This window comes from Jaculus jaculus, chromosome 7, assembly GCF_020740685.1.
Source record: "Jaculus jaculus isolate mJacJac1 chromosome 7, mJacJac1.mat.Y.cur, whole genome shotgun sequence".
In the NCBI taxonomy this organism is placed as follows: domain Eukaryota; kingdom Metazoa; phylum Chordata; class Mammalia; order Rodentia; family Dipodidae; genus Jaculus; species Jaculus jaculus.
The window spans coordinates 26887483-26909119 of record NC_059108.1 but is presented as its reverse complement, the minus strand read 5'-3'; the positions used below and the strand labels follow the sequence as shown (position 1 = coordinate 26909119).

The following is a 21637-nucleotide window of genomic DNA, read 5'->3' as shown; positions in this document are numbered from 1 at the left end:
GACCCAGGAGCGGCAGCAGCGGCAGACTCGGCAGCAGCAGCTTCAGGGCGAGCAGCGGCAGTGGACACATCAGCAGCAGCTTCAGCAGCAGTGGTGGCTCCAGCAGTGGCAGCTACAGCAGCAGCAGAGGCAGCAGCAGCGGCTCAGTTTGCCCCACAGGAAAAGCAAGTGCCCAGCTCCAGAAATCAGAACAGCAGCCCAACGACCCAGGCAGCAACTTGACTGAGACCAAAATCATCCAAGGTAACTGGGATTGCACCAGGGAAGGGTCTCACTTGGTCACAAGCTGACTTGGATCCCTCAACAGACCAGAAATCTTAACCTCTTTGTTGATAGAAGATCTGGTCGTTATAATAACTACTCTTGCATACATACTCGGGGCTGTTTTTGATTGAATGTGTACAGTGTTTAGTTAAATTTTAGAATCTACCTGTATTTTATTCCACTCAGCTTGCTTGAATACTCCTAGAGCAGGGAAACTCAACCCCTAAGAACATCTTTGTAGATACTCTGAGAGTCTTAAGAGCCACACCTAACACCTTAAGGTCCTACCCTGAAAAGATATTACATCAAATCAATTGATACAGCTAAGAATACACAGCTAGCTAGAAAATCCAAGCATTAACTTAATCCAAGATGCAAAACTATATACATTATAACACAAGAAACACTAAAAAGCAAGACGATATAAATCCACCTAAAAGTATTAATGCATCAGAAATGTCCTCCAGTGAGAAAGAGTTAGAGGAAATGCCTGAGAGGCAGGACACCAATTTAATGAAATAAAGAAGGCAATACAAGACATAAATAGGGAAATAGAAATAATAAAGTAAAACAAGTCAGAATTACTAGCAATGAAGAACACAGTTAATGAAATAAAAAACTCTGTAGAAAATCTCACCAGTAGGATGGATGAGGGAGAGGACAGAATATCTAAGCTAGAAGACCAGGTGGCAGACCTAATGCAGTCCAACAAAGAGAAAGACAAACTTATAGAAAAGTATGAGTGGGAATTTCAAGATATTTGGGACACTATGAAAAAATCCAATATAAGAATTCAGGGCATAGTAGAAGGAGAAGAACTCCACTCCAGAGGCATAGTAGGCGTCTTCAACAAAATCATAGAGGAAAATTTCCCCCAAATTGGGAAAGAGGTGCCAATACAGATACAGGAAGCCTTTAGAACCCCAGCCAGACAAAACCCAGAAAGAACCTCTCCTCGCCATATTATAAACAAACTTCCAAACACACACACCAAAGAAAAAATATTGAAAGCAGTTAGAGAGAAAAATCAAGTTACCTACAAAAGCAAGCCCATCAGGATTACAGCAGATTATTCAACACAGAAGGGCTTGGAGTGATATATTCCAAGTTCTGAAAGATAACAACTGTCAACCAAGGTTACTTTATCCTGCAAAGTTATCCATTCAAATAGATGGAGAAATAAAGACATTCCATGACAAAAGCAGGTTAAAGGAGTATTTGAACACAAAACCAGCTCTACAGAAAATACTTGATAGAATCCTCCATGCTGAACAAAAGGAAAAGCACACATATAAGGAACCTAGAAAAAACAAGCTATACTCAAATACCAGTTAACAGAAGAGAGCACAGGTAGAACCAGAAACACACACACACACAAAAATGGCAAACATAAATACACACCTTTCAATAATATCTCTTAATATCAACGGCCTCAATGCCTCAACGAAAAGACATAGATTTGCAGACTGGGTTAAAAAGCAGGATCCTACAATTTGTTGTCTCCAAGAAACTCACCTTTCTACAAAGGATAGACATTATCTTAGGGTGAAAGGTTGGAAGACGGTGTTTCAAGCAAATGGGCCTAGAAAACAAGCAGGAGTTGCTATCCTAATATCAGACAGGGTAGACTTTAGTCCGACGTTAGTCAAGAAAGATAAGGAAGGTCACTTTATATTGATTAAGGGCACACTCCAACAGGAGGACATTACAATCCTAAACATATATGCACCTAACATGGGGGCTCCCAAATTCGTCAAACAAACACTATTAGAACTAAGGTCACAGATAACACCAAACACAGTGGTGGTGGGTGACTTTAACACCCCACTCTCATCAATTGACAGGTCATCCCGGGAAAGAATAAACAGAGAGGCATCTGGACTAAATGAGGTCATAGAAGGAATGGACCTAACAGATATCTACAAGACATTTCATCCCAATGCTGCAGAATATACATTCTTTTCAGCAGCACATGGAACATTCTCTAAAATAGACCATACATTAGGACACAAAGCAAATCTTAACAAATTCAGGCAAATTGAAATAATTCCTTGCATTCTATCTGACCACAAAGGAATTAAACTACAAATCAGTAGCAAGAAAGGCTATAGAGCATACACAATATCATGGAAACTAAACAATACACTACTAAATGATGAGTGGGTCAATGAAGAAATCAAAAAGGAAATCAAAAAATTTATAGAGTCAAATGATAATGAGAACACAACATACCAAAATCTCTGGGACACAATGAAGGCAGTTCTAAGAGGTAAATTTATAGCCTTAAGTGCCTATATTAAGAAATTAGAAAGGTCGCAAGTAAACGACCTAATGCTTCGCCTTAAAGCCTTGGAAAAAGAAGAACAAGGCAAACCAAAAATCAGTAGACGGGAAGAAATAATAAAGATTAGGGCAGAAATTAATGAAATAGAAACAAAAAGAACAATCCAAAGAATTAATAAAACAAAGAGTTGGTTCTTTGAAAGGATAAACAAGATTGATAAACCCTTAGCAAATCTGACGAAAAGAAAGAGAGAAGAGACACAAATTAATAAAATCAGAGATGAACAAGGTAACAGATTCCAGAGAAATTCAAAACATCATAGGGACATACTATAAAAGCATATACTCCACAAAGTATGAAAATCTGAAAGAAATGGATGATTTCCTTGATCTATATGACCTACCTAAATTAAATCAAAATGAGATTAATCACTTAAATAGACCTATAACAAACATGGAGATCCGAACAGTTATCAATAATCTCCCAACTAAAAAAAGCCCAGGCCCGGATGGATTCACTGCTGAATTTTACCAGACTTTTAAGGAAGAGCTAACACCATTGCTTCTTAAGCTTTTCCAGGAAATAGAAAAAGAAGGAATTCTACCAAACTCCTTCTATGAGGCCAGCATCACCCTGATACCAAAACCAGGCAAAGATAGAACAAAAAAAGAAAATTACAGACCAATCTCCCTCATGAACATAGATGCAAAAATTCTCAACAAAATATTGGCAAACAGAATACAAGAGAATATCAAAAAGATCATTCACCCTGACCAAGTAGGCTTTATCCCAGAGATGCAGGGATGGTTCAACATACGCAAATCTACAAATGTAATACATTACATAAACGGGTTGAAGGACAAAAATCACATGATCATCTCATTAGACGCAGAGAAAGCATTTGACAAAATCCAACATCCCTTCATGATAAAAGTCCTACAGAGACTGGGAATAGAAGGAACATATCTCAATATAATAAAGGCTATTTATGACAAGCCTACAGCCAACATATTACTAAATGGGGAAAAACTGGAAGCTTTTCCACTAAAATCAGGAACAAGACAAGGGTGTCCACTGTCCCCACTTTTATTTAATATAGTTTTGGAAGTCTTAGCCATAGCAATAAGGCAAGAGACACACATAAAAGGGATACAAATTGGAAAGGAAGAAATCAAGTTATCATTATTTGCAGATGACATGATTCTATACATAAAGGACCCTAAAGACTCTACTAGCAAGCTGTTAGAGCTGATCAAAACTTTCAGCAATGTAGCAGGATACAAAATAAATACACAGAAATCAGTAGCCTTCATATATGCTAACAACAAACACACAGAGGATGAAATCAGAGAATCACTCCCATTCACAATTGCATCAAAAAAAAAAAAAAAATACCTTGGAATAAACCTAACCAAGGAAGTGAAGAATCTATACAATGAGAACTTTAAAACACTCAAGCGAGAAATTGCAGAAGACACTGGAAAGTGGAGAAATATCCCTTGTTCCTGGATTGGAAGAATCAATATTGTGAAAATGGAAATCTTACCTAAAGCAATCTACACATTTAATGCAATCCCTATCAAAGTTCCAAAGGCTTTCTTCATGGAAATAGAAAAAACAATCCAAAAATTCATTTGGAATCACAAAAAACCTCGAATATCTAAAATAATACTGAGCAACAAAAATGAGGCTGGTGGTATCAACATACCTGATTTTAACCTATACTACAGAGCCATAGTAATAAAAACAGCATGGTACTGGCACAAAAACAGACATGTAGATCAGTGGAACAGAATAGAGGACCCAGATGTAAGCCCAAGTAGCTATAGCCACCTGATATTCGATAAAAATGCCAAAAATACTCATTGGAGAAGAGACAGCCTCTTCAGCAAATGGTGTTTTGAAAACTGGATAAATATCTGCAGAAGGATGAAAATAGATTCTTCTCTCTCGCCATGCACAAGAATTAAGTCCAAATGGATTAAAGACCTTAACATCAGACCGGAAACTTTGAAACTGCTAGAGGAAAAAGTAGGGGAAACCCTTCAACATATTGGTCTTGGCAAAGACTTTCTGAATACAACCCCAATTGCTCAGGCAATAAAACCACAGATTAACCACTGGGACCTAATGAAATTACAAAGATTTTGCACTGCAAAGGACACAGTGAAAAAAGCAAAGAGGCAACCTACAGAATGGGAAAAAATCTTCGCCAGCTATATATCTGATAGAGGATTAATATCTAGGATATACAAAGAACTAAAAAAGTTAACCAATAAGGAATCAAACAAGCCAATCAAAAAATGGGCTAAGGAGCTAAATAGAGAGTTCTCAAAGGAAGAAATACGAATGGCATATAAGCACCTAAAAAAATGTTCTACGTCACTAGTCATCAGGGAAATGCAGATTAAAACTACATTGAGATTCCATCTCACTCCTGTCAGATTGGCCACCATCATGAAAACAAATGATCATAAATGTTGGTGGGGATGTGGAAAAAAAGGAACCCTTCTGCACTGCTGGTGGGAATGCAATCTGGTCCAGCCATTGTGGAAAACAGTGTGGAGGTTCCTAAAACAGCTAGAGATTGATCTACCATATGACCCAGCTATAGCACTCCTAGGCATATATCCAAAGGACTCATCTCATTTCCTTAGAAGTACATGCTCAACCATGTTTATTGCTGCTCAATTTATAATAGCTGGGAAATGGAACCAGCCTAGATGTCCCTCAACAGATGAGTGGATAATGAAGATGTGGCACATTTATACAATGGAGTTCTACTCAGCGGTAAAGAAAAATGAAGTTATGAAATTTGCAGAAAAATGGATGGACCTGGAAAGTATTATACTAAGTCAGGTAACCCAGGCCCAGAAAGCCAAGCGCCACATGTTCTCTCTCATATGTGGATCCTAGCTACAGATGACTGGGCTTCTGCGTGAGAATGAAAATACTTAGTAGCAGAGGCCAGTAAGTTAAAAAGGAGACATAAAGGGTAGAAAAAGGAAGAGGGGAGGATACTTAATAGGTTGATATTGTATATATGTAATTACAATGATTGTAATGGGGAGGTAATATGATGGAGAATGGAATTTCAAATGGGAAAGTGTGGGGGTGGGGAGGGAGGGAATTACCATGGGATATATTTTATAATCATGGAAAATGTTAATAAAAATTTTAAAAAAAAGTGAAAAAAAATCAGAAAGAAGGCTGGAGAGATGGCTCAGCAGTTAAAGGTTCTTGCTTGCAAAACCTGTCAGTCTGGGTTCAATTCCCTAGTACCCACATAAAGCCAAATGCACAAAGTGGTACATGCATCTGGAGTTCATTTACAGGGGCAAGAGACTGGTGTACCCATACATACACACTCTCTTTCTCTCTTCCCTGCCCCTCTCCCCCACCACACACACAAAATAAATTTAAAAAACAAAACAAAGCAAAAAAAAAAAAAAAAAGAGGCTGGAGATATAGCTTATTAGTAAGTACTAGCCTAGCCTTGTTGTAGGCCTGACATTGAGTCCCCAGCACTGCAAACAGCAAAACATAGCACAGTAATAGCAAGCAGCGGCCTTCCACACCCACAGGTTCCACAATCAAAACAAGCAGGGGGCTGGAGAGATTGCTCATTGGTTAAGGTGCCTGCCTTCAAAGCCTAACTACCTAGGTTTGAGTCCCCAGTGCCCACGTAAAGGCAGATGCACAAAGTGGCGCATGTACCTAGAGATTGTTTGCTGGAAGCCCTGGTGTGCCCATTCATATTCATATTCTCTCTCTCTTGTTCCTTGCAAATAAATAAAAGTAAAATAAAAACAAAAGCAAGCAGGACTGGCCTTCCACATCCAAGGGTTCTGCATCTGAGAACTCAACTAGCCATAGATTGAAAATATTTGGAAAAAGAAGCTATTGAGACTGAACATGTAGAAACTTCTTGCTCCCTCATTCCCTGCAGCAATGCTCACACACCACTCCACGGCATACAGCTTATAAACAACCTAGAGTTGGCGTAAGGACGCAGGGGGAATCACAGTGGCAGAGCTCTTGCCTAGCATGCATGAGGCCCTGTGCTCCATCCCTAGCACAGTAAGAAATAAATTTGTTTAATTTTTTTTGTATTTTATTCATTATTCATCTAAGAGATAAAGAAGCAAATAGAAAGGATGAATATGGGCATGCCAGAGCTTCCTGCCACTGCAAATGAACTCCAGATGCGTGCACCACTTAGTGTATCTGGCTTACATGGGTACTAGAGAATCAAACCCAGGTTGTTAGGCTTTACAGGCAAGCTCCTTAACCTCTAAGCCATCTCTCCAGCCCCAAGAAATAAATTTAAAATTTCTACAGGAGGATGTGTGCAGATTCTATGAAAATATGATCTCATTTTATGAAAAGGGACGAGAGCATCTATGGGTTTGGGCATCCATCGGAGGATCCTGGAAATCCAATTCTCCACCAGTACCAAGGGATAACTGCTGTGCCTCCAGCAAAATCCAAGCTGTGTGTGTTGTGTTGTGTGTGTGATATATATGGATGTTATATGTGGGCTGTGATACATTTTATACACACACACACACACACACACATATATATACATATACACATACACATACATACACACACATGTATGTATGTATGTATGTATGCATGTATGTATGTATGGCATATGTCATATGGCTGTGTTGTGTGTATTACTTTAGCTGAATTTAAAGTTCACCCAAAGGAGCAAAAAACTTAGAATTACCTTAAAATTCTGAGAGATGAAGAGCAAAGAGGGAAGACATGCCCTATAAAATACTGATAGTTCAATTTTAAAGCAAGATTAAAGTTTTGGTTATTATAGGAAATTGGGGGACGAGGCTAGATTCCAACCCTGAGAGCTTTCCTCCAATTGTTAAGATTTTATGATTCTAAGAATATAAAACATCCATTCTAAACATATAAGAAAGGTACAGAATCACTCTTTAGGAGGTGGGTGGCATCTCATATGCCCTCTAGTGACAGCTGACAACCTGCTGTGGCTGGCACTCACCTAACTTTGATGGGCTCCAGAAACCTAGTTCCTATGTCCTAATGATGACATGTGAGACAGGCCCACACACTATGCAGGTTTTGCTGACAAGGAGACAGAGAAAGAAAAACCAAATATGTCTTTGCTTGCCTGACCATACATTCAGTTTTCAGTTCTAATCCACACATACTAGAGCAGCTTATGAACTGCCAGCAGAATGAGAAAGTGTAATAACAGCTTTCTGGGAAACCCAAGCCAAACTCAATAGGGCCTTTGAGAAAGACTTGTGGATTATGTTTTCTAGGTATAAAGAATTTAATGGCAGCAGTGTTAGGGACATCTAGTCCCTCTCATTTCTGGGATATCCAGCAAAGAAATTTGTGCTGGAAGCAAGCTTTACTGTAATTCAATTTTCTAAATAAAGCATGATGCTACACATCTATAATCCCAGCTCTCAGGAGGCAGAGGCAGAGGCAGGAGGATTTTGGGTTTGAGGCTAGCCAGTGCTGGCTGCAAGACCCTGTATCAAAAAGTCACAATAGGCCAGGCATGGTGGTGAATGCCTTTGATCCCAGCACTTAGGAGGCAGAGGTAGGAGGATTGCCATGAGTTTGAGACCACTCTGAGACTACACAGTGAGTTCTAGGGCAGCCTACCTCAACAAAAAAAAGAAAAGAAAACGTCAAAACAGGGCTAGAGAGACAGCTTAGCAGTTAAGGCGCTTATCTGCAAAGCCCAGGTTCGATTCCTCAGGACCCACATAAGCCAGATGCACAAGGTGGTGCATGCATCTGGAGTTTGTCTCCAGTGGCTGGAGGCCCTGGCGCACCCAATCTCTCTCTTTCTCTATCTGACTATCTCTCTCAAATAACTAAATAAAATACATATTTTTAAGTCAAAATAAAGGACTGGGGATGTGTCTCGGTGGTAGAATCCTTGCCTACTGTGCATAAAACCCTGGATTCAATTCCTAGCACAACAAAAACAAAAATCATGTATAAATAAATGAATGAATGAATGAATGGACAAACAAAAACTAGCAACTTCCATTACTCAGTGTTTATATAAGAGCAAAAGAAGGTATAAGGACCAGGCATTTAGTTCAGTAAGTTTGAAAATAAAGTGAGGTAAGAGAGGAAAGATGGGAAAGTGAGAAGCTGGAATAACAATGATGATGTATTTCTGTGTTTTGATTTTCAGAGCTGCAGGTCAAACCCAGGGTCTTAGGCATCTAGGAAGGCACCAAATCACCTGAGAATCCATAGAGGACTGATTCTGGGACACCTCCCTCACTTGATACCGAAATCCACAGATGCACAAATCCCTTATACAAACTAGTACACCATGTACATTCTTCTGAGAACTTTGAATCACCTCTAGTCATTTACACTACCAAATACAATGTAAATGCCATTCAGATACTTGAGTGATGACAGGAAAAGACATCTGCACTTGTTCAATACACTCATACTTTTCTTCCCCCCTAACATTTATAAGCTGCAGCCAAGGATGTGGAACCTACAGGATATGAAGAGCTAACTACACGTTTACTAAAGGACTTTCTGCCTCTAGGAGGCCCTATGCCCCTGAGAGAGCCGAAGAACATGATGAAAAGGGCCAGACTTTCTAATTATTCTGCCGATACCAACGGCCACTCCTCAGTCCTATGCGCACTTTAAGATTTAGCCAGAACACATAAAGAACACTAAGAATGGCCAGCTTCCTTCCAACACCGTGCTAGCGCCAGTCCAACTGGTCTACCCAAAGATGATGTCATTGTCTAGATCAGACTGTATTTTAACTTGCTAATTTAGTAGGCAAGTTATGGGTTCATTTGTATACTTTTTTTCTTTTTGTTAAGTAAAAATGCAAGTAATGTTTACCTTTCAGTACAGAAAGGATCACTACGAAGAATATTTTATTGACCTACAAAATACTAGCTATTTTGTATCTAATTTACCAAACATTTCACATCTTTCTGAATAGAATACATAAATCTCCTCAATGAATTGTGAGCCAGCTACCACATCCTAGAAATCTCACATCAAAGAGGTAAGTAAATCTTTGATATAAATGCACAATTTGACCTCTGCTTAGTCACTACTTGCTTTCTGTCTTTACATTTATTTCCACTGAGCCTATGCTGGCAAAAAATTTATTTATTTTTATTTGAGAGAGGGAGGGAGAGAAAGAGAATGGGCATGCCAGGGTCTCTAGTCACTGCAAATGAACTCCAAATGTATGTGCCACCTTGTGCATCTTCATATGCCTAGTGCAGGGATTGACAAATGTGTATAGAGTGGATAATGTAAAAAGGTTAAGCCAAAAGTCTGTTCTGCATAAAGCAGAGCATCTTTAATGTTCCAGAGGAAGATAAAGCTATTTTATCTGATGTTATACAATTTAAGACTCTATGATTAAAATAAACAATCTATTATATGCATATTAAATTTATGAGGGGCTGGAGGGATGGCTTAGCAGTTAAAGTGTTTGCCTGCAAAGCCAAAGGACCCAGGTTCGATTCCCCAGGACCCATGTTAGCCAGATGCATAAGGGGGCACATGTGTGCAGAGTTCATTTGCAGTGGCTAGAGGTCCTGGCACACCCATTCTCTCTCCCTCTTTCTCTCTCTCTCTCTCTCCCCCTTCCTCTCCCTCTTTCTCTATCAAATAAATAGACAAATAAAAATAAAATATTTTTTAAAATTATGAGGCAATATAAATGCATGTGAGTTTTAAAAGACATCATGTATGATACTTAGCAGTATTGCTTTCAGGGCTGGCTTAGCAGTTAAGGCACACGCCTGCGAAGCCTAAAGACCCAAGTTCAATTTTCCAGGTCCAATGTAAGCCAGATGTACATGGTGGAACGTGCATTTGGAGTTTGCAGTGGCTAGAGGCCCTGGTGCGCCCATTCTCTCTCTCTTTCCTCCCCTCTCTGTCTCTAATAAATAAAAATATTTATTTTAAAAGTGTTGCTTACAAGGCGGGAGAGATGGCTCAGTGGTTCAGGTGTTTGCCTGCAAGGCACAACGACCTAGTTCGATTCCCCAGTGGCCATGTAAAGCCAGATGCACAAAGTGGTGCATGCATCCGGAGTGCATCTGAGACGAGCAGAGGCCCTAGCACACCCACTCTCTCCCTGTCTCTCTCTGCTTGCAAGTAAATAAATAATTTTTTAAGTATTGCTTACTTATAACAGGCCACTGTATACTAAGCTTTAGCCCTGTGGAAGCATACCTAGCTTTTGAACATCACTGTGGGGTTTATAGAAACATCACCAAGGAACTCACTGCTAATGCCAAATGTGAGAGATATTAGAGGCTATTAAAAATATTACCCAAAGCCTCTAAGATACATTTAACACTCCGCATTAAATCTCCTCACAGTTGGTTTTTTTTTTTTTTTTTTGGTTTTTCAAGGTAGGGTCTCACTCTGGTCCAGGCTGACCTGGAATTAACTCTGTAGTCTCAGGGTGGCCTTTAACTCACGGCGATCCTCCTACCTCTGCCTCCCGAGTGCTGGGATTAAAGGCGTGTGCCACCATGCCCAGCTTTACAGTTGAGTTTCTTGATGCCATGGTATTCACAGTTTACTTTCAAACTTCTCTATGTAGTGGTCAATCACGTAACATAGCTTTTTAATATGTTCATAAATTAAAACACAACTTTTACTAACTATCATGATATCCAAGAATACATTTGTAGTCCTAGAGGTCTACCTGCCATTAATCCAAAACATTCCTTAAGCTCATGAATTCAGCCTTTCCCCTTCAGCTTCTCGAGCCAACCTGTAAATAGGTGTTAATATGTATCTACATTAACCAGTCTAAGTTCTCCCTTGTTCTCTTCACCCTCTCTTTTCTAGGGAAGTGGAATGAGTTATTAAGGTAAACCAATAAATCAGTAACTTGGGAGACAGAAAAAAAGAAAGGAAAATACTAGAAACTCATCTTATGGACAACCATCACCTGAACAAGAGTTTGATATAATTCTCTGTTATCCCAAACAACCACAAGTGTTGGCAAGGATGGGGAGAAATCAGACCACCCTTTCACTGCTGATGCAGATGTACAGGGTGTAGCCACTTTGGAAAAGAATTTGGCAGATCCTCAAAATACTAAACATAGTTACCATATGACCCAGCAATTCCTTTCCTGGGTATAGCATCAAGAGAACTGAAAACCTATGTAAAACAAGAATTCGTACATGCATGTCTGTAGCAACGTTAATCTTAACAGTAAATAGTAGAAGCAAACCATTTACTAGTAAATGAACAGGTCATGGGCTGGAGAGATGGCTTAGCGGTTAAGCGCTTGCCTGTGAAGCCTAAGGACCCCAGTTCGAGGCTCGGTTCCCCAGGTCCCACGTTAGCCAGATGCACAAGGGGGCGCACACGTCTGGAGTTCGTTTGCAGTGGCTGGAAGCCATGGTGCGCCCATTCTCTCTCTCTCCCTCTATCTGTCTTTCTCTCTCTATCTGTCACTCTCAAATAAGTAAAAAATGAACAAAAAATATTTTTAAAAAAATGAACAGGTCATACGTCTACATAACTGAATATTTTCAACTAGAAAGAGAAAGTGTGATCTATGCTATACCATCCAAGTAAAAGGCACTAAGTGCAAAATGTCATATGCCATATGATTCCATTTATGTGCTACATCCAGTACAAGCAAATACAAGGTGACGTGAAATAGGTAAGTAGCTGTCAGAGGCCTGGGTAGGGGGAAAGGAGGAACTACTGCTGAGATGTACAGAGTTTCTCTTTTTTTTTTTAAATTAATTAATTTATTTATTTGAGAGCGACAGACACAGAGAGAAAGACAGATAGAGGGAGAGAGAGAGAATGGGCGCGCCAGGGCTTCCAGCCTCTGCAAACGAACTCCAGACGCGTGCGTCCCCTTGTGCATCTGGCTAACGTGGGACCTGGGGAACCGAGCCTCGAACCGGGGTCCTTAGGCTTCATAGGCAAGCGCTTAACCGCTAAGCCATCTCTCCAGCCCCAGAGTTTCTCTTTATAGGGTGATAAATACGCTCTGGAATCAAATGAAGTGAGATTATATAATTGTGTGTGTGTGTGTGTGTGTGTGTGTACACAAAGTATATACAAACAAAATATATACATACATAGTAAACACACCATGTGTACTAAGTGAACAGAGAGCATACACACATAGTACACACAGTGTATGCACACAACACATAATGTATACATACATAGTATATGCACACAGTCTACACATACACACAGTATATACACACAGAGAGACAGTCAGTCAACTGAATTGCAAATGGCGAACTTCATGGTATTTATTTATTTGTTTACTTATTAGCTACTAACTGTGGTCCTTGAGATCAAATCCAGGGACTTATGAATACTAGGCAAACACTCTCCCACTAAGCTGGATCCTCAGTGCACTTTATAGTACTCAATAAAGCTGCTTTTACAGTGTACTGTCCACTCCTTATTAATTTACTTATAATTTATCCTTACATGATGCAATTTTATGTCTTGTAGAGGGGGTTGAATGAAGTGTCCCACATAGACTCATGTACTTTGAATACTTGGTTCCAAGCTGGTGGCAATCTGGGAAGGTGGTAGAGCCTTTGGGAGGTGGAGGGTTGGAGGAGGTGGGTCACTGTGCCTGTGCTAGCTAGCTCAGTCTCATCCCTATTGCTCATACGTGATGATGTGAGCCAGCTTCCTGCTTACGCAATGCTTTCCCTGGCAGGAGAAAGCTTCCATTCAAAAGTGTAAGTGGTGGGGCTGGAGAGATGGCTTAGCCGTTAAGCACTTGCCTGTGAAGCCTGAGGACACTGGTTCAAGGCTCGACTCCCCAGGACTCACGTTAGCCAGATGCACAAGGGGGCGCATGTGTCTGGAATTTGTTTGCAGTGGCTGGAGGCCCTGGCACGCCCATTCTCTCTTTCTTTCTCTGCCTCTTTCTCTCTCTGTCGCTCTCAAATAAATAAAAATGAACAAAACTGTAAGTGGAAATCAATCCTGTCCTTCCACCAGCCGCTTCTGTATTGGCAATGAGCAGGCAGCTACTACATTCCTGTTCCCTTAGACAAACTGCACATTGGATAAGAAAATCACCGTAAGCCCCTTGTATAGGAACCATGAAATTCCTACAGGTGAGGTCTGCATTACACATACTTTCAAGTATGTAGAATTTTTATTTGAGTGTGAAAGAGAAAGAGAGAGAGAGAGAGAATGGGCATGCCAGGGCTTCCAGACCCTTACAAACTCCAGACACATGCACCACCTTGTGCATCTGGCATATGTGGGTCCTGGGGAATCAAACCTGGGTCCTTTAGCTTTGTAGGCAAGTGCCTTAACCGCTAAGCCATGTCTCTAGCCCTTACATAGAATATTGAATAACGCACAAATAATGCAGCCATAGAACAAATGACCAGTATTGGAAGAGGAAATTCCTGTGTTTCCCAACGAATGCAGGAACCAAGTCAGTCAGGGAGGAGGCCCTGAGTAAGATCTTGCAGGGCTCTCTCCACAGTTACTGGCAGTAAGTACCCTGTTGATTAGCAGGTTCTCAAATGGTTACAGGCCAGGCACAGAAAATCCTCAGGCATTCACAAGACACTGGGAGTGGGAACACGGTGGTAGATAGGTGAGGCTTTGTCAATGGCCAGCCAGGTAAGGAAGAGGGGGAAGAGGGGAGCTCTGAGAACCAGCATCCTGAGAGATACCGGGAGGAGGAAGAGGAGGAGAAGGAAAGGGAGCTGCACAGAGGTGCAAGGACAGGAGAACAAGGGTAGCAGGCGTCACCAACACCAAGCAGAACTGCAAGTCGGGCAAAGGCTGCTAATGTGGCAATTAAATTAAATTAAATTTCAAAGGGGAAAGTGCGGGGGGGGGGGAGTATTACCATGGGATATTTTTTATAATCATGGAAAATGTTAATAAAAATTGTGAAAAGATAAAAAATAAAATAAAATAATTAAAAAAAAATTTTTAGAGATTAAAAAAAAGATGGGCTGGAGAGATGGCTTAGTGGTTAAATGCTTGCCTGTGAAGCCTAAGGACACCGGTTCGAGGCTCGGTTCCCCAGGTCCCACGTTAGCCAGATGCACAAGGGGGCGCACGCGTCTGGAGTTCGTTTGCAGAGGCTGGAAGCCCTGGCGCGCCCATTCTCTCTCTCTCCCTCTATCTGTCTTTTTCTCTGTGTCTGTCACTCTCAAAAAAAAAAGAAAGATTAAAAAAAAGAGATCACTGTGTATGTCAGAATTCACGTGCACCACTGAACGAGGTGAACAGCCAGTGCAAGGGCTTCAGAGATGCCTGCCCAGGAGAAGGAAAAGGCAGCTGCACCCCATGCCTCTGCCAGACTTCCAGACGTAGAAGAGCGGACAGATGGAGCAACGACGTGGGAGGCAGAGGGTTAGGGCCACTCACGCACAGCAGCCCAGGGACGACCGATTTCCCAGGACGGCGGCACCGGCCTCCAGCGCGACTGTGGGGCAGATAGTTTTGCAAGTCAAGGAGAGTTGGCCGTGCCCAGTTCTTTCTCCTTTCTCTCATCAGAAGAGGAATGTGTGGGTTCAGTCCACAGCAGAGACAGTCCAGGGTCTAACAGGAAGAGATGACTGGGAGACACTGCTGTGGGGAGCAGTCTTTCCTGCCAGTGTGACAGCACGCAGCGTGGTCTTTGCTGGAGGACGAACACGAGTTTCTTTGTTGGTTCTGCTCAGTTTGCATAAACCTACACCTACACACGGAACCCACACCAAGCTCCTGTAAACCAAGCAGCACGTTAAGTGTGACTCTGCAGAAATCAAACCGCGGTCTTGATGAATGAGCCACTTAGCGTTTCCAAGCTTATCTAAAAGCCAAATGCACTCCGATTTCTGATTTCTGCTCCTAACCCTTGGTCTTCTTTTTTTATTTTCAGTTGATGACATCGATAGCGCCACTGCTCACTCCAAGGCAGGCACTCTGTGCAGCACTTATCAAACCTGTATTTCCTGAGAAGAAAGCTAGCATGCACTGTGCTACGCTTTCCCATGGCTTCCTGAGACAGGGCTGAGAAATTCCAAAAGGTAGCTAAGGTCACCTTAGCTATTGATCCTAATACAGTGGCATCATTTAGACCTTGAGAACACTGTGAAATTACTTCAGCTAGAATCTTGACTTAGACAGCATTATTGGCAGGTTTTTTTTTTTTGTTGTTGTTGTTCTTTTGTTTTGTTTTGAGGGAGGCTGAGGGAGAGAGGCAGTGCTGGGAATTGAACTCAGGGCCTCATGAATACTAGACAAGCCACACTCCCAGCCTAGCCATCTATTTTTCTTGCATTCTGGGATTTAGGGCTCTTTGGCATCAGTTTTGCCAGGCCCTTGGTGCTGTTCCCTCACCCAAATCCTTTTCTCTTTAGTGATTTCTCAGCCCCCAGCAAGTACCATGATACAGTCCATTGCATATCCTTGACATACTACAAATGCCTGACCAGAGCAGGTTACTCGTTTCAATTTGCTGACATAGCATTAGGTTTTCCTAAAGCTACTCCCAGACTTTCCAACTCTCTGCTTTTGTTGTTAGGAGGTGGGGCCTACCAGAAGGTCCCTAGGTCACTAGGGGCTTGCCCTCATGAGGGCTTAAGTTATTCCCCACAGGACTATTGCTAGTTCTCATGAAAGGGTGTGTGTGTGTGTGTGTGTGTGTGCGTGTGTGTATGAGAGAGAGAGAGAGAGACAGAGAGAGAGACAATTGGCACAGCAGGGCCTCCAGCCACTGTAATCAAACTCCAGACACGTGTGCCACCTTGTGCACATGTACAACCTTGCATGCTTGTGTTACCTTGTGCATCTGGCTTACATGGGATCTGAAGAGTCAACAGAAGTTCTTAGGCTTCATAGGCAAGCGCCTTGACCCCTAAGCCATCTCTCCAGCCCATAACATGGTTTTATAAAGGCTTGCACCAGGCATCACCCAGTCTCTTATGTAATTCTTGCTGTTGATTTCTGCCACTGTAATGCACCAGCAGCCTAAGAATGGACTCTCCCCATAGTAAACCCCAAGCTGTCTGAATTTTAGGCCTCCAAAACGGTGAATAAAATAAACCTTTTTATCTTCATAAGGAGCCTACCTCACATATTTTGTTATGGTAATAAGAAGCTAACATGCCACAATGAAAAAATTCCACACCATGAAACTTTTGTTTCATGCACAAAATTATTATACAAAATTAACTTCAGCCTGTAAGTATACAGTATATATAAAATATAACTGTAGCATGTGTTCAGGCTTGAACCCCCCATCCCCAAGATAAATCTCATTATGCATATGAAAATATTCCAAAAGCTTAAAAATCCCAAGTAGGGAAACACAATCTATATACATGCATGTATACATGCCCTGTGAATTCTGTTTCTCTGGGGAACTCTGCCTAGTACAGGAATCACGAACGAAAATACATACACACACATACACACATGTAGACGCATGCCCTGTGAATCTGCTTCTCTGAGGAACTCTGTCTAGTACAAGGATCGTGAAGGAAAACATATAAACAGACATACAAACATGCATACACACCTCCTGTCAATCTGCTTCTTTGTCCAGTACAGGGATCATGAAGGAAAACCTTGATGTATTATTCTGTCTTGTAAGTTAAATCTAGGTAATTAGATACCTTCAATAAAATCTATCATATGATTTTTAAAATCCTATGCCTACTGTACTCAAACCAGTAATTTAAATAAGGTTTCTGAAGTGAGACCATATTAAAAGACTTATCAATAATCACCAAAAATTATAGCAAGCTACTAATGGACTTCAAATTCAGGGCACAATTATATCCAGAGGTAATACAAGAGTCAAAACTTAATTGGGCTCTTTGAACTCTCAGTTCTGCCAAAGGTCAGTGAATGGATCTCCAGTAGCTTCAGAATAAATTACAGCCTTGAATCAGGAAAATCTAAATTACAGGCCCCTAAAAATCACATTCACAGCATTTTGCTAATAAATAAAATTCTTTGTGGAAAAAAACAAAAGCCCTTCATAAAGCAAGCAATAAACTTTACCGGTTGTCTGTCACGTGCTCTGGGCACTGTTACAGACAAAAGCATTTACTGCATGGGTCTTTGGTGACACAAACTAGATCTACCAGCTCGACAAAGCTCTCAGGGTAGAAAGGCTTGTATTAAACACCCAGGGAGAGAGGCCCACACTAGCAATAAATGCCATCACAAAGTAGGTTCCCTGGAAAAGCAAAACAGAGAGCTACAGGATGCAGTTTTCTCAAGCTGATTCCTGGTCCTGCTCTCAGAGGCATCAGTGATCTTCCCAGAGGAATGGCCCTGTCATCTAGTCAGAATCTGGAGGAGCCCAGCAGGGGCCACCTTCAGTGCACTCTGCTGCTTGACTGCACACTGGGGACAGCAATCAGAACTGGTTTTCATTAACATAACCAAAGAACCGTGTTATTTAAAAACAACCAACTGGGACCATCCTACCTTTCAGGGTCTTCAAAGTACTACTAAGGAGGTCACACCACAGTAGGGACGACTTTATTTTAGGTTCAGTTGTTTGGCTAGGGAGTTCATGAAATTAGCAGAGCTTTGAACTTCGTCCTGCACAGAACACAAAAACCCACCAGTTTGATTTTGGAAGTTTGTGCTGTTAACCTGGCATTAAGTTAATATATAACAACAATTATACATCAGAGGGAGGAAAAAGTCAACAAGTTAAACATACATCTAACTGCTGAGCTATCTCCTGGTCCATGTTAAACATACACTCTAGAAAAGCCAAAAGTGGCAATAACCACAAAGAAAAAGGGACAATCCTTGTGCTGCGGTGACTCCATGTGTCGCCTTGGTGCCCTCTTCCCATGAACGCTAGGGCGTTTTCTGTAACTAAACAGGCCTGTCCTAGTGACACTGAGCCCACACTGAGCACACTCCCGGGGGTTGCAGATAAGAGGAACATGATCTGACTACTTGGGTTTAGGGGGGGAAAGCAGTTTTTCCCCGAGAATTTTCTACATTAGAATGTCAACATCCAAATGAAGTTAATACTGATTTCTGGAAATAATCAGCAAGCAGTGATACCAGACATCTTTTTATTAAAAAACCACTAAAACGCAACAGTCAACACACACCACCACTAAGAGGAATTCATGAAGTTCTAGTCATTCTTTACTCTGCAAATTTTCTTCACGCTAATCGGACAAGGCCAAGGAGGAAGCTGTGTCTTTGAGCTTCGGTTTCAGGGGAGTAACGACGTCTGATCTGATCAATGTGTGAGTGCAGGAGGCAAATATGTGAAAAACACTGCCACAGGGTCACAGGAAGCTTCCAGGCATTGTTTTTTTCAATCGCACAAGCAAAATCAGGATGGGAATGAATGCCTCTAATTTCTTGTCCCTCTGTAGAGAAGACTCCGGCTCACCTCCTCCCTCCCAGCTCCAGGTGCACCAACAGGTAAGCGGCTGTTAGTCAACGCAGAGTATTATGAAGGGATGAAAGCCTCACTTGTACCTCTTTGGACACTTTCTACTTAGAAAGAGTTCCAACATTTGGACAGTGCTTTTTTGTGTGAAGTTTAAGAAGTGCTGATGCCCTTGAAAATTTTTTTTTTTGTTGTTGTTGTTTTTTTTTTTTCAAGGTAGGGTCTCACTCTAGCCCAGGCTGACCTGGAATTCACTACATAGTCTAAGGCTGGCCTCAAGCTCATAGTGATCCTTCTACCTCTGCCTCCCGAGTCCTGGGATTAAAGGCATGTGCCACCATGCCCAGCCTTGAAAAACATTTCTGGCCCTGCCGTTGGAACCTGGTAGGGTTCAAGATCAGTTTTCCCGAAGGAGTTGAGGAAAAAAAAAATCCATCTGTATGAAGGAATTTTTTGCTTATTACATTGGACTTACATGTGAAAATATTTGTTCAATTAATATGATTTTATACTTCAAAGATACAACCTTTGCCCCCCCCAAAAAAGCACCCCAAGATGCAAATTAAAGAAAAATGAATGAAAAAAGTTTTAGACTTAGTGAGAGGTAAAATGTCAGGAAGAGATCCAAAATACTATGACTTTGATTCTTTTAAAAAAAAAATATTTTGGGGGCTGGAAAGACGGTTTAGTGGTTAAATGCTTGCCTGTGAAGCCTAAGGATCCCAGTTCAAGGACCCATGTCAGCCAGAGGCACAAGGTGTTGCATGGGTCTGGAGATGGTTTGCCATAGCTAGAGGCCCTGAAGCTCCCATTCTCTCTGTTTCTGTCTCTGTCTGTTGCTCTCAAATAAATAAATAAATAAAAATATTTTATTTTATTTATTTGAGAGAGAGAGAGTAATAGGCGGGGGGGGGGGGGGAGGGAGGCACCAGGGCCTCCAGCCGCTGCAAACAAACTCCAGACACATGCACCCCCTTGTGCATCTGGTTTATGTGGGTCCTAAGGAATTGAACCTGGGTCCTTTGGCTTTGAAGGTAAGTGCCTTAACCATGAAGCCATCTCTACAGCCCGACTTTGCCTCTTGGGGCTCACTCAGGTTTGCAGCAGCCCCCCTCTACATTTGCTGGCAGGTTACACAAATAAGGAATGTACCTTTGCCTCCACAAGCTTCATACACTTTGATCCCAAATGCAGTAATAATAACGACAAGTTGGCGACCCTCTGTGCCACATATTCATCATGGACAGCAATGCTCCCGTCCACGCCAAAGCATGCTTGGTCCCGCCGGTATGGTTTACTGGAGCAGCTTTGGTCGGCTTACTTGGTTACCAACATAGAGCAGCAGCTGGGTTTTTCAAGCACTGATGCCATCACACAGCTGCACAGTTCTGGCCCCAGCAGAACCAAAGTGCTAGGACAACAAATTGTAAAGAAAAAAAAAAAAAAGAGTTGGGGCTGGAGAGATGTCTTAGCAGTTAAGACGCTTGCCTGCAAAGCTTAAGGACTCATGTTCGACTCTCCAGATCCCACATTAGCCAGACACACAAAGGCGAGGCAAGTGCAAGGTCATACATCTAGAGTTTGACTGCAGCAGCTGAGGCACTGGCTGTCTCTCTCAAAAATAAAATAATAATAATAAACAAGAGTAACATAGAAACGTCACCAAACTGAGGCTGGTAGGGGAAAACGTTCTTCTCCACTCTCACATTCTTGGTCCCTCTGCCCGCAAGCCTCATCTAGCTGGGCCTCCTTCCAAATGCGGAATCGCGTCACAGGAGGAGAGAGCGTTTTTCAACAAGTTCAATATTTACAACAAAACTTTTTATTCAGACATTTATTGCACACCAAATGCTATATCAGGTGCTGAAGATGGTGAGTACAGATGTCACACCTAGGTAACAACCACACTTGCCACACCTGGGTGCTAGACGAAGAGGCTGCCACCAAGTCTCTGAATTCTCAGGAGGATGCTAGGAGGCAGGGACTTGTCTCCCGGGGTGCATGCGCCCAGCGGCTAGCATGGTCCAGAGCACCCCTCACTGGCTCATGTATTTGCAAACACTTGCTCAGCTGCTCACCATTCTCAGAGAAGATGGCAGAGACAGCAGTCTGTCACAACAGTCTCCAAAGACATCCCAAGGAATTAAAAGTGAAAAACAAACAATCCTTTACCAAAGAAATTAAGGAGGAAAGATTTCAGCTAATAAGTTCTTAAACCAAAACTAAGATTGAAGAAGTTACCTATTCATCCAAATTAACACAGTTGATGCTAAATAAATATTAAAACAAAGAAAAAGTCAAAGTCACTAAAAAGAAAGTTTGATACCACCTGTCTGTCAGTATTTTCTGGGATGTCTATTACAAAAAACTGCATTTAGGGCTGGAGAGATGGCTTAGCGGTTAAGCGCTTGCCTGTGAAGCCTAAGGACCCCGGTTCGAGGCTCGTTCCCCAGGTCCCACGTTAGCCAGATGCACAAGGGGCGCACGCGTCTGGAGTTCGTTTGCAGAGGCTGGAAGCCCTAGCACGCCCATTCTCTCTTTCTCCCTCTATCTGTCTTTCTCTCTGTGTCTGTCGCTCTCAAATAAATAAATAAATAAATAAATTTTTAAAAAAAAATTGCATTAACAATCCATAAAATTTATTCTCAAGACCATCTAGTTTCTCAGTTATATGT

The 21637-nt window shown here is 41.7% G+C and overlaps 1 protein-coding gene across 3 annotated transcripts in view; it reads right to left on the bottom strand.

The window, feature by feature from the left end:
- The window catches only part of Spata13 (spermatogenesis associated 13), a 158031-nt gene that overhangs the window by 120594 nt on the left and 15800 nt on the right, over window positions 1-21637 (bottom strand). Inside the window, exon 2 of one of the 3 annotated variants that reach the window (XM_045154064.1) lies at window positions 18026-18142. The exons of the other annotated variants lie outside the window; for them this stretch is intronic. The gene's annotated coding sequence lies outside the window, so the exon portion shown is untranslated. The remainder of the gene's footprint in view (window positions 1-18025; window positions 18143-21637) is intronic. 3 annotated transcript variants of the gene reach the window in all.